The 12,581-nt window shown below is 39.0% G+C and overlaps 1 long non-coding RNA gene across 1 annotated transcript in view; it reads left to right on the top strand.

Annotated features, from left to right (window-relative positions):
- LOC134738909 (uncharacterized) overlaps positions 1 to 12,581 on the top strand; it is a 208,977-nt gene that overhangs the window by 115,070 nt on the left and 81,326 nt on the right. The window lies entirely within an intron of this gene.

Raw genomic sequence — 12,581 nt, 5'->3', positions numbered from 1 at the left:
GACCTATTTGGAGATATGGTCTTTAAAGATGTGAAATGAAGCCATTAAAGTAGTCCTTAATCCAATATGACTGGTGTCCTTATAAGAAGAGGAGATAGGACACAGACACACACAGAAGCAAGATCAGGCGAAGATATAGAGAAAAGATGGTCAACTACGAGTCAAGGAGAAAGGTCCTCAGAATAAACCAACCCTGTTGACACCTTGATCTTGGCCTTCTAGCTTTCCAAATATGAGAAGGCAAATTTCTGTTGTTTAAGCCACAAAGTCTGTGGTACTTTGTTATGGAAAACCTAGAAAACTAATACAACTTTATGAGTAAAGTACTATTAAACTTTAGATAAGGAATCCACAAAAGAGAAAGCTGACACATTGTAAAGGTAAGTAACTTGCCCGAGGTTATACAATTTTATTTCCTTTCAGAAATAAGAAAACAAGGGCCCAATAACTTGACTTCCTGAAGTTTCACAGTCAGTTTAAAGAAAGATTCAAAACTAAAAAAATCAAACTCTACCCTATATTTACACCATTTAGTATCAGAGTCCTCAGAAATATGTCACTTAGTCCTGTTAGCTAAGTTAAGACAGGATGGCAGCATTATTGAGCACCAACTACTTACAAGCACTTACAACCTCAGTTTTTCTTCCTAACAGAACCTCAATTTTGTTCAAGTGCCCTGTCTTCATGTAGCCCATGTGACTCCAAGGAATACCCTCAGCTTCAGGAGTAACTCTGATTGGGTTAAGGGTTAGCTCATACCCCCTTGTCTGTGATTTGTTTATAAAAAGTCCTGTGACTCAGTTCTGGCCAATGATATGTGAAGGGAGGTTCATGGAAGACTTCTGGGAAAGTTCTGCCTTGCTCTAAAGAACAAACTATTCTCCCGCTCTCTCCCCAGATTTGAATGAAAGTGGATGAATCCACAACTGTCCTCTGGTGGGAACCAGCCTTAAAAATGAAGTCAACCATGTGTATAGCAAAGACAAGAAATGTAGAGAAACTAAGTCCTAGGTAATAACACTGGGGTACTGGATCAACCAGCTTTTATTAAACTTCCTGTTAAATGAGCTTATATATTCCCTCATTTTAAAAAGCCAGTTTAGAGTATATTGAAATAACTGAAAGTTAATGGCTGCAAAAGCATCCCAGTAGAGTTGACCCTTGAACAAGGTTGGGGTTAGGAGTATAGACATCCTGTGCAGCCAAAAATCCATGTCTAACTTTTGACTCCCCCAAAACCTAACTAGTAGCAGCCAAATCTGGACCAGAAGCCTTCCTGATAACATAAACAGCTAATTATCACATATTTTGTATATTATATATATATATCATACACTGTATTCTAAAGTAACCTAGAGAAAAGGAAATGTTATTAAGAAAATCATTACTATTCATTAAGTAGAAGTGAAACATCATAAAGGTCTTCATCCTCTTCTCACTTTGAGTAAGATGAGGAGGAAGAGGAGGGGGTGGTCTTGCTGTCTCAGGGGTGGCAGAGGTAGAAGAGGTGGAGGAGGTAGAAAGGGAGGCAAGAGAGACAGGTGCTTTTATTGAAAAAAGTCCACATGTATGTGACCCACACAGTTCAAATCCATGTTGTTCGAGGGTCAACTGTAGTTCCAAATTTCTACAATGGAGCAAATGATCTCTACCCTCTGTTCCCATAGCAGCAATAGCCAAGATTGGCTTTATCCCTTCTAGCTCTGTCTTCTTAGGCTATAAATGGCCAAATGGCTTCCTTCTCACATGAAGGATCATAGGATGAACTCTGTGCAATCTCCCCAAACCAGTCCTGAAATAGAAAATGTTGGAATCTCAGCATTAAGGTGGTCCACTCTGTACAACACAGCGTAAATGAGGTTATTTCACAGCAACCCTTGCAGCAGAAAGAGAACACGTGGCATATTCCTGGTTTCTTCAGTGAGTCATAGGGCTGGAAAAGAGATCAGGCTCTTCTCTTCTCTTGTCCAAGATTGTCTTTGCTTATATTTCTGAGATTTATTGAATGATGGTGAAAGTGAAATTAGTTGGTAGTCTTAGTCAGGTAATTATATTTCTAAACTACCAGGAGAAATAGGCTTTGAGGCATCATTTATATAATGCAAGCTTTTAAATACCAAATATTTGTATAGAGCCTTGGTTCTTATGTTTTTAAAGTTTTTCTCTTAATTAATATAATTTTTACCTATTATCAACTCTGGGAGATAACTGTAGCAGGTCTTGTCAATTGCATTATACAAATAATTTTAGACAAGAGGAGTTATTTACTTAAGTTGATTGAATCAAAACCTGAATCTAAAACTCCTGACCCAAAGTCCAGTGCTCTTTCCAATTATTTCTCCACTTGACCTCTTTCATATTTAAAATTCACTTTAGCCTTAACATTTCTTAAAAATAAACTTTTTGAGATAATTGTAGATTCACATGAATTTATAAAAAATGATACAAAGGAATCTGGTATACCAATTACCCAGTGTCCTCCAGTGGTGACATCTTACAAAACTGTAGTGTAATATCACAACAAGGATATTGATATTGATGCAGCCAGGATACAGAACATTTCCATCACCGCAAGGATCATTCATGCTATACTTTTACAGTCAAACCAACTTCCCTTCCACCTTTACCCTTAACCCCTGGCAACTAGCAATCTGTTTTTCATTTCTTTAATTTTGTCATTTTAAGAATGCTATATAAAGAAAGCCTTATCGTGTGAAATCTTTGGAGACTGGCTTTTCTTTTCACTCAGTATAATTCCCTGGAGATTCATTCAGATTATTGCATGTATCAATAACTCCTTCCATTGTCTTGCTGAGTAATATTTCATTGTATGGAATGGTTTGTTTAACTATGCATCACCTGAAGAACATCTGGGTGCCTTGTAGTTTTGTGCTATTATGAATAAATCTGCTATAAGTATTCATGTACAGGTTTTTGTGGGAACATAAATTTTTATTTATCTGAGATAAATGCTCAGGAGAGCAATTGCTGGGCCACATAGCAGGTGCTTTTTTTTTTTTTTTTTTTTTTTTTTGAGAGCAAGTCTCACAGTGTTGCCCAGGCTGGACTGCAGTGGTGTGATCTCTGCTCACTGCAACCTCCGCCTCCCAGGTTCAAGCGATTCTCCTGCCTCAGCCTCCTGAGTAGCTGGGATTGCAGGTGCCCACCACCACGTCCAGTTAATTTATTGTATTTTCAGTAGAGATGGGGTTTCACCATGTTGGCCAGGCTGGTCTTGAACTCCTGACCTTATGATCTGCCCGCCTCGGCCTCCCAAAGTGCTGGGATTACAGGCATGAACACCCGGCCTCACAGGTGCATGTTTATTCCTTTTTTAAGAAACTGTGGAACTCTTTCCAGAATAGCCACACCACTTTATATTCCCAGCAGCAATATATGAGTGATATGATATCTCTGTATCCTTTCCAATATTTGGTTTTGTTAATTCTTTTTTAATTTTAGCTATTCTGATAGATGTGTAATGATATCTCAATGTGGTTTTAATTTGCTTTTTCCAAGTGGCTAATGTTGTTGAACTTCTTTTTATGTGTTTAATTTCCATCAATATAACATCTTCAGTGAAATATCTCTTTCTTTTGCCTATTTTCTAATTGAATTGTTTGTTTATTGTTGCATTTAAGAGCTTTTCATATATCCTAGGTACTAGTCCTTTGACATGTACGTGGTTTGCAAATATTTTCTTCTAGTTTGTACCTTGTCTTTTTATCTCCTTAATAGGTTCTTTCACAGAGCAAAATTTTCTAACTTTGGTGAAGTTCACTTTTTCAATTTTTCTTTTTATGAATCACATTTTTGGTGTCTAAGAACCCTTTGCCTAGTTTTATATACCAAAGAGTTTTTCTTGTGTTTTTTTTTCTAAAGGTTTTATAGGTTTACAAGTTGTAGTAGCTATTTTCATACTGCTGTGAAAAAAATACCTAAGACTGGGTGATTTATAAAGAAAAAAGAGGTTTAATAGACTCATCAGTTCCGCATGGCTAGGGAGGCCTCACAATCATAGCAGAAGACAAAGAAGGAGCAAAGGCATGTCTTACATGGTGACAGGCAAGAGACCATGTGCAGGGGAGCTGCCCTTTATAAAACCATCAGATCTTGTGAGACTTATTCACTATCATGAGAACAGCATGGAAAAACCCACCCCCATAATTCAATTACCTCCCACTGGGTCCCTCCCACAGCACCTGGGAATTATGGAAGCTACAATTCAAGATGAGATATGGGTGGTGACACAGCCAAACCATATCGCAAGTGGATAATAAATTTTAGTTAATTTTTGTATAAGATGTGAAACTTAGAGTTCATTTTATAGTTTAGAGTTCATTTTATAGTTCATTTTCAACAAATGGTGCCATCACCTTTTGTTGAAAACATCTGTAGTGATATTCCCTGTTTCATTCCTGATACTGACCTTTCTTCTTTTTATCTGCTTTGATTGATGTTTGTAAATATCATTGATGTTTTCAAGGAACCAGCTCTTTATTGATTTTAAGTTTTCAATTTCGTTGATTTTTTTGCTCTTATTTTTGTCATGCCCTCCCTTCTTTTTGAGGTGGGAGGTTAGAATTTTTATTTGAGGATTTTCTCCTTTTGCAATGTATGCACTTAGTGATATACATTTTACTCTCAGTACTACTTTAGCTGTGTCCTACACATTTTTTAATTGACACTTAATAATTATACATATTTATGCAGTATAGTATGATATTTTGACACCTATATACAATGTGTAATGATCAAATCAAGGTAATTAACATACCCATTTTCTCAAACATTTATCATTTCTTTGTATTAGGAATGTTTAAAATTCTTACTTCTAGTTATTTTGAAATACAAAATATTGCTAACTATAGTAACCTTAGAGTGCTGAAAAACACTAGAACTTATTTACCTTACCTAGCTGTAATTTTGTATCTGTCAACCAACCTCTCCCTATTTCCTCCTTCCCCCTTCCCTTACCAGCCTCTAGTAACCACTGTTTTACTCTCTACTTCCATACCTCACCTTTTTTAGCTTCCACACATAAGTGAGAACATGCGGTATTTCACTTAACATAATATCCTCCAGGCTTATCCATGTTGCCACAAATAGCAGGATTTTATTTTTTATATGGCTGAATGGTATCCCATTGCATACATATATATCACATTTTCTTTATCCGTTCATCTTTTTTTTTGTTACCAAACATTCATTTCCATTCATCTGTTGGTGAATACTTAAGCTGATCTATATCTTGGCCATTGTGAATAAATGAACATTGGAGTTCATTTATAAATAAATTATTTATTTATAAATAATGAATACAGAAGTGCACATATCTCTTTGACATACTGATACCCTTTCCTTTAAATATATATTCAGTAGTGGAATTGCTGGATCGTATGATAGTTCCATTTTTAGCTTTTTGAGAAAACGCCCTACTGTTTCTCATAATGTCTGCACTAATTTATATTCCCACCAACAGTGTACAAGAGTTCCCCTTTTCTCTACATCTTTGCCAGCATTTGCTATTTTTTATCTTTTTTTTATAACTAGCCATCTTATGGATCAAAGACTTAAATCTAAGCCTTGAAACTATAAAAATTTTAGAGGGTAACATCCCCAAAACTCTTCTAGGCATTGGCTTAGGCAAAGAGTTCATGACCAAGAACCCAAAAGCAAATGCAACAAAAACAAAGATAAATAGATGGGACTTAGTTAAACTAAAAAGCTCTTGCACAGCAAAAGAAACAGTCCACAGAGTTAACAGACAACCCACAAAGTGGGAGAAAATATTCACAAACTATGCATCCAACAAAGGACTAATATCCATAATCTACAAGGAACTCAAACAAATCAGCAAGAACAAACAAATAATCCCATCAAAAAGTGGGCTAAAGACATGAATAGACAATTCTCAAAAGAAGATACACAAACGGCCAATAAACATATGAGAAAATACTCAACATCACTAATTATCAGGGAAATGCAAATTAAAACCAAAATGTGATACCACCTTACTCCTGCTGGTGGGAATGTAACCTAGTCCAACCACTATGGAAAAGTGTATGGAGACTCCTTAAAGAACTAAAAGTAGAACTGCCATTTGATCCAGCAATCCCACTACTAGCTATCTACTCAGAGGAAAAGAAATCATTATATGAAAAATATACATGTTTTTATAGCAGCACACACATATTTATAGAAGCACAATTTGCAACTGCAAAATATGGAACCAACCTAAAGGACCATTGACCAATGAGTGGATAAAGAAAATGTGGCATATATATACCGTGGAATACTACTCAGCCATAAAAAGGAATGAAATAATGGCATTCACAGCAACCTGGATGGAGTTGGAGCCCATTATTCTAAGTGAAGTAACTCAGGAATGGAAAACTAAACATCATATGTTCTCACTTATAAATGGGAGCTAAGCTATGAGGATGCAAAGGCAGATGAATGATATAATGAACTCTGGGGACTCAGGGGTGGTACTACACATTGAGTACAGTGTACACTGCTCAGGTGATGGGTACACCAAAATATCAGAAATCACCACAAAAGAACTTATTCATGTAACCAAATACCACCTGCTCCCCCCAAACTGTTGAAATAATGAAAAAGAAAAAAGAAAAAAATAATTAGCTATCGTAACTGGGATGACATGATATCTCACTGTGGTTTTGATTTGCATTTTCCTGATGATCAGTGGTGTTGAGCATTCTTTCTTATACTTGTTGGCCCTTTGTGTGTCTCCTTTTGAGAAATGTCTATTCAGACCATTTGTCCATTATAAAAATTGGATGATGATGATGATGATGACGATGATGGTTTGCTGTTGAGTTATTTGTATATTTTTGTTGTTAGTCCCTTGTCAGATGAATACTTTGCAGATATTTTCTCTCATTCTTCAGGTTGTCTGTTTACTCTGTTGATTGTTTTCTTTGCTGTGCAGAAGCTTTTTAGCTTGATATAATCCTATTTGCCTATTTTTACTTTTGTTGTTTGTGCTATTGAGGTATTATTTATAAAATCTTTGCCTAGGCCAATGTCCTGAAGCATTTCCCTTATGTTTTTTTCTAGTAGTTTTATAATTTCTTGTCTTACATTTAAGTCTTTAATTTGTTTTGAGTTGATCTTTGTATATGGTGAGAGATAGGGATCTAGTTTTATGCTTCTGTGTGTGGATATTCAGTTTTCCTAGCACTCTTTATTGAATAGACTGTCCTTTCTCTATGACACTCAAAAGAGAAAGACAGTATCTCTTCACAGGCCACACAAAGACACCTAAGTTTGTTCTAGAAATACACTAGCTGCTCCTTCAAAGTAGATTTTAAAGCCTTGGGGAAAGTTGGGAATATTTATTGTTACATTCTAGAATCCCTTTTTCCATAAGAGGAGATGTCTCTTCACCCATATTTCCAAAAGCTATTTTCTGTTTTTTTTTTTTTTTGGTCTTAGGTCAACTCTGTCTCTGGATTGAGAGGATTCAGGATGAGGCTTTATTTAAGATTTTTCTGTTTCTAACCACATCCAGACAACCAGCCAATCGTATGGTTTGACTCGGTGAGAAAGATGAGCCTAACTAATCATTGTACTCACATTGGTGGTGGTGGCTGGTGAGGGTCCTGGGCAAGCAAGCATTTTTTGAGGAACCTCCTTGCTTTGGGCACTGTTCCCACCTTGCTTTAGACACTGTTCCGAGTACATTATTTTATTTGAGGTTTATGACAATTCCCTGACATCACTACTATCATTATCCTCATTTTATAAACAAGAAAATGGAAGCTCAGTAAAGGGAAGTATTCGTCAACAGTTACTCAAGATCCATATCAATGTCACCTCTTGAACCCTATCAGCCCTTGCTAATTACAGGAGAACATCATATTCTTTTCTCTCCTTTTTTGAAATTTAAGATAAAGATAATAAGATGACATCCACCTAATATCCATTATGAGGAATTGATCATTGTTGACATTTTATCTCACTTGTTTAAAATATTTTAAAGAAAATGTTAAATGCCTTTGACCCTCACTTTCAACCTCATCCTATTGCCTCTCTCATTTCCATTCCTGTCCCCAAGAATAAATTCTTCATTTTTTTCGTTTTCGTATTTTTAGTAGAGACAGGCTTTCACCATGTTGGCCAGCCTGGTCTTGAACTCCTGATCTCAGGTGATCTGCCTTCTTCGGCCTCCCAAAGTGCTGTGATTACAGGCGTGAGCCAACACACCTGGCCCCTCTTTTTCTCATGGCATTTTGTGAAGGCTGGGTATGGGCTTTCTCTAAGTTTGTAAAAGACATGAAGAGTTCTCTCTCATTTACATTCAAGGGAGAAAGGCGTATCTCTTTTCAGGCCACACCAAGACACCTAACTTATAGCAAAGAATAAATCTTTACTATTACTATAGTAAGAATAAGTCTTTACTATAAGTTTACTGTTTTTTTCTTGCAGTCCATTTTTCTGTACCTCTCAAAGACGTTTCTTGAGGCAGAAGGCTTCGTTCTCCTTACTGCTTCTCCTCCCACGGGTTTTGCGAATCCTAGTTTTTAGAAAATGCCTCCTAACTTAGCCTGCTCCTTTGTGCTTTGGCCCCCATGGTTTGTGATGTTGCTGCCAAGGTGTGAGCTCAAGATGGAGTGGTGGCCTTGGTAGAGCTGAGGCAACCCATCATTGCTTTGGCTGGGACAGTTGTTTGCTCTCAACTCATGCTGATAATTGTTAAATTCCAAAGACAACTACGAGCATCCCTTTGCATTTTTTTTTTCCTGAGTTATAGGACGACTTAATACAATGCCATCTAGTGTTCCAACCTTTGCCAGCAAGAGAACTGAGGCATCATCCAAAATACAGTAAACAGACTTAAAAAAAGAAAAAAAGATGTTTTGACTAAAATAACATAAATCTGAAACTTGAGATTTTTTTTTTCTTTTTAATCACCATCACAGTGTAGGAGATGTTGTAGGTGGTGCCCTACTCATATCCTCCTTCCCTTTTATCCTCTTTGCCTAACCGCTGCAGGGCACAATGGTCCAGCTAAGCTAGCTGCATCTGCTTTTCTTTTTTTTAATTTTTTTGCAAAGGTCTTGCTCTGACCTCTTAAGCCACATTGCCCAGAGTGGAAGGCTGAAATTACAAGGAATTTCTGTGCTCTGAGAGCAGCCTGAGTAAATGACTGATATGGATTGTATTAGTGTGTTCGTGCTTTGAGAAATACCTGAGACTGGGTAATTTATAAAGAAAAGAGGTTTAATCAATTCACAGTTCTGCAGGCTGTACAGGAAGCATAATGGCTTCTGCTTCTAGGGACACCTCAGGAAGTTTCCAATCACGGTGGAAGAGGAAGGAGGTATAAGATGTCTCACATGGCAAGAGCAGGAGCAAAAGAAAGTTGGGGTGAGGGAGGTGCTATACACTTTTCAACAACTAGATCTCATTAGAACTCACTCATTATCATGGGAGCAGCACCAAGTGGATGATGCTAAACCATTCATGAGGAATCCACCACCATGATCCAATCACATCCCACCAGGATCCACCTCCAACATCGGGGATTGCAATTCAACATGAGTTTTGGGCAGGGACCCAGATCCAAACCATATCATGAATTGATGTATAAACATCCTGGCGTCCTCCTTTAGGTAGGATAATGATGAGGCCTGTGTCCTGCACCAGCTTCCAGAGTTCTCCAGTGGAATTATACTCCAACTGCCCAGAAGGCTAGCTGACTTGGCTTTGCACCCTTTACTGGCTGCTGCTTCTCTGTGTCTCCATTTTTCTCTCCCCTACCAGTATTTCCTTTCCTTTCCAAGTAAACCATTTGCTTTGGAATCTTGGTCTCAGACTTTCCTAAACTAAGAAAACCTCTCGGTCGTAGATTGCAAAAATGGCCACGAACCTTCCGCCTCTCTACATCCTTATACAGTAAGGTTACAGTTCCTTTCATTAAGAAGTGGGCTCACCTTGGGTCTTGCTTTGGCCAGTAGAGTATAGAGGAAGTCATGACATGCCAGTTCCAAGTCTAGGCTTCAAGGGATCTTACGCATTTCTCCTTTTTCTCAGAGACTTGTGAGCAAGAATACATGGTTGTTGTTTAAAGCAACTAAGTTTTGGGTGATTTGTCATGCAGCATGACATTATACAACTCCCACCCCAAGCACATTTTTGATATCCTCTTGTGTGTTCATTCCCTTGAATGAGAGTATTGTTTTCTCTAAAGAAAAGCATCTTTTCAGGCACAGAGAGGTTGAATGACCTTCTCAGATTTGCTCAGGAGAATCTGGGTGCCAGTTGTTGGCAGTATCCTGGCATATTCCTTAGCCCCAGGGCCTCTGTGCTGACTCACCTTGTCTGGGTTTGCTTGCTAGCTGCTGCATTTTCTCTCTGCTACAGTGGCCAGCACAGCTGCTGTTTTTTTCCAAAGCCCTCTTTCACAGAGCTGTTAGGTAGGAGGCCACTGTGTTTCCATGATTGTGCGGATGACATATGTGTCTGACAGGGATTCTAGCACCTCAAAGCTGGCCTGGGATGGAGAGCTCACCAAAAATACTACAGTTGCTGGATGCCAGGGAATTTATTGAGCTTTGGAGCCAGCAGGATGCAGAGTAAACAGCATAGAAATAGAGTGAGTCAGGATGCTTAATCCTGACTTTGCCTCTTGGCTAATTGTATGGCCTTGAGTGGGACCCTTGACCTGCATTTCTTTAATTGAGACAAGGTAGCCTCTGAAGTCCCTTTCAGCTCTAAAATGCTAGAATTCAAGGACTGAATAGGGCTTTATAAAAATGAAATGCCAGAAAGCATGGAGTTAGTTGTCTAATTAGAGGAAGTTCTGATAGGCTAGAACACTGGTTCTCAAAGTGGGGTCCCTAAACCTGCAGCATCACAACATCACCTAGGAACGTTAGATCATAGCTCACTGCAGCCTCGAACTTCTCAGCTGAAGGGATCTTCCTCCCATGTAGATTGGACAACAGGCTCACACCACAATGCCTGGCTAATTTTTAAAAAGTTTTTGTAGAGATGGGGTCTCACTATATTGCCCAGGCTGGTCTCAAACTCCTGGCCTCAAGTGATACTCCTGCCTCGGCATCCCAAAGCACTGGGATTACAGGCATGAGCCACCATGCTGGGCCCAGAACTTGTTAGAAATGCAAATTTTCAGGCTCCACTCTAAACCCTCTGAAGCACTTTCTCAGCAGGTACTCATGCTCACATGAGAAAGAGGTAACCAGCTCTGTTAGCAAAGGTAGATAATTAATTAACCAATTTATTCATGGATAACCTGTTTCTGTGTGCAAGAAACTGTTTTATTCTTGGGGTGAAAGTAAAGGGGAAGGTGCAGGGCTATTATAAGAGAGTCTTAGAGTAGTGCCCAGCAATTTGTGTATTAACGAGCTCTTCAGGTGATTTGAATACAGGTTCAAGTTTGAGACTTACTGATCTAAAGCTGCGTTATTCCAAGTGTGGCTCACATCATCGGCATCATCTGGGAGCTGCCCGAAGAAGCAAAAGCTTAGCACTACCTCTTTAGAACTCCTGTGCCAGAATCTCCATTTAACAAGATTCCCAGTGATTTGAATGCACATAACAGCTGAGAAATCCTGGGTGTAGCCTCCATTCTTGGAGATTGTAATCCAATAGAAAGGGATTGGGGGGAGTGGCAGCAGGAGAGCAGAAATTTACGTTTCTAAAAAGCTCCCAGACATGGCTGAGAGCTTGCCGTTGCAGGTTCAGGGACCACTTTGAGTAACAAGGCTCTAGATTTCAGCCCAGGCTTAGAATCTTGAATATGGAAGGGTTTCAACCCAAAAGTTGGTTTCAGCTACACTGTACAGATGTGCAGGTTGTGCACTGCCAAATTCCAGAAGGCACCATTTGCATAGACTGAGTCAAGAACCTGAACCCCAAAGCTAAGAGGCAGGGGCTAGCTAAAGAGTGGGTTTTAGAGAGTGTTAGAATTGGGTTTGGATCCTAATCCTGCCACTTACTTAGTTGACCTTGGGAAATATATTTAACTCTGAGCCTCAGTTTCCTCAACTGTAAAATGGAGATGAACATACCTGTGTCCCAATATAAGATACTCAACAGTAAGCACCCAGTAGAAGCCCAGCTATCTGCAAATAGCTATTCTCTCTGGCCTTTCCTTTCAGCTAAGGGAAGAGTAGTTGTTATCAGATGGCATAGGTTCCTTTCCTCCTTCAGTCTCATCCTGGCCAGTGCGGCCTAATCCCCTGGTCAGGCTGAAGGCCCGGTGAGTATGATGGGCTTTTCTTTAGAGCTCCCAGGGGTCAGATGAAGGTGATACCACCATAATGCAGACTGTTTATATTTAGGAAAGCTTCCCATGGGTTTGTACAAATCAGTTCATAAAAATGACCCACACAGCCAGTTTCAAACCATGCCCTGAGTTTACCTGCTTACCAAAGTCATAAAAACCAGTAATAGTTCCTGGTCCTACCAAGGCTTTGATGCCCCTGATGCCTGGAATCACTCAAAGGCTTTGCAGGGGAGGGCACTTTGGCCCATTGGGCCTGGAAATCTTCGTTCTTCTGCATAAAGAACCCACTTAGACCCCTTGT

Source organism: Pongo pygmaeus, chromosome 21 (genome assembly GCF_028885625.2).
Source record: "Pongo pygmaeus isolate AG05252 chromosome 21, NHGRI_mPonPyg2-v2.0_pri, whole genome shotgun sequence".
In the NCBI taxonomy this organism is placed as follows: Eukaryota; Metazoa; Chordata; class Mammalia; order Primates; family Hominidae; genus Pongo; species Pongo pygmaeus.
This window is presented reverse-complemented; position numbering and strand designations above follow the sequence as displayed.